The sequence below is a fragment of the Penaeus monodon genome, chromosome 25 (genome assembly GCF_015228065.2).
Source record: "Penaeus monodon isolate SGIC_2016 chromosome 25, NSTDA_Pmon_1, whole genome shotgun sequence".
In the NCBI taxonomy this organism is placed as follows: Eukaryota; Metazoa; Arthropoda; class Malacostraca; order Decapoda; family Penaeidae; genus Penaeus; species Penaeus monodon.
The window spans coordinates 8,350,299-8,351,442 of NC_051410.1; positions in this window are offsets into that span (position 1 = coordinate 8,350,299).

Genomic DNA, 1,144 nt, shown 5'->3' on the forward strand with positions numbered 1-1,144 from the left:
TTATACATCAGATGGTTACGTGGACCAAGAAAAAAGAGGCGCTCTCGGACGTCGTCGGAAATAAATAGAAAATCGAAGCGCATAAATAAACGCATAATTCCACCCGAAATCGCAAAAAAGAAACACGTAACATGGTATGATGGTGGAGTAAGGAGGTCCTCGCCTTCGGTGTGGATTCGGAGGGGGATTAGGGAGGGGATAAGGTGGGGGAAGGGGATAAGGGAGGGGATGAGGTGGGGGAGGGGAAGAGGTGGGGCAGGGGAGGTGGATAAGGTGGGGGAAGGAGATAAGGGAAAGGATGAGGTGGGGGAGGGGAGGTGGATAAGGTGGGAGAGGGGGATGAGGGAGGGGATGAGGTGGGGAGGGGGATAAGGTAAGGCGAAGGAAAATGGATAAGGTAGGAATAAGGGAGGGGGATAGAGGATAAGGAAGGAATTAGGGGGGGGGGATAAGGTAGGTCGAGGGGAAGGGGGTAAGGGACGAGGGAGGGGATAAGGTAGGGGGAGGAGAAAGAGATAAGGGAGGGGAAGATAGGGGGAGGGAGGGAAGGAAGATAAAGAGGAAGAGAAAGGAGAGAGAAGGGGGATAAAGGAGGGAGAAAGGATAGGAGATAAAGGAGACATGAGGGAAAATGCGAGTAGGACAGGAGGAGAATGAGGGCAGGGAAGAGGAGAGCAATAAGGAAGGGGGGTGGAGCGGAGATAAGGGAGTGGAAGAAAATGGGAAATAAGGGAGGGAGAGAGAATGGGGGAATAAGGGGGGAGGAAGAGGGATAAAAGAATAAGGGAGGGGGAGAAAAGAAGGATAAGGAATGGGAATTAATGAAGAGAGGAGAGAGGTGAGAGGAAGAGAATAAAGGAAGGGTAGAGGAAGGAGAGAGAAGACGAGGGACAAAGGAAATGCAGAGGAGTTGGAGAGAGGACAGAGGTATGGGAGGATGAGAGGAGTTGGAATAAATGAGGGATAGGACTGGGATAAGAAAAGGGGAGAAGGGAACAGAGGAAGGGAGGAAAGGGATAACGTAGAAATAAATTGGTGGAGAGAGGAAGGGATAAGACAGAAGAAAAGAGGGAAAAAAGGTGAATAAACACTGACTCTTTCTTTGCACAACGGAATGAGATTGCAATAATAATAAAGACGGACG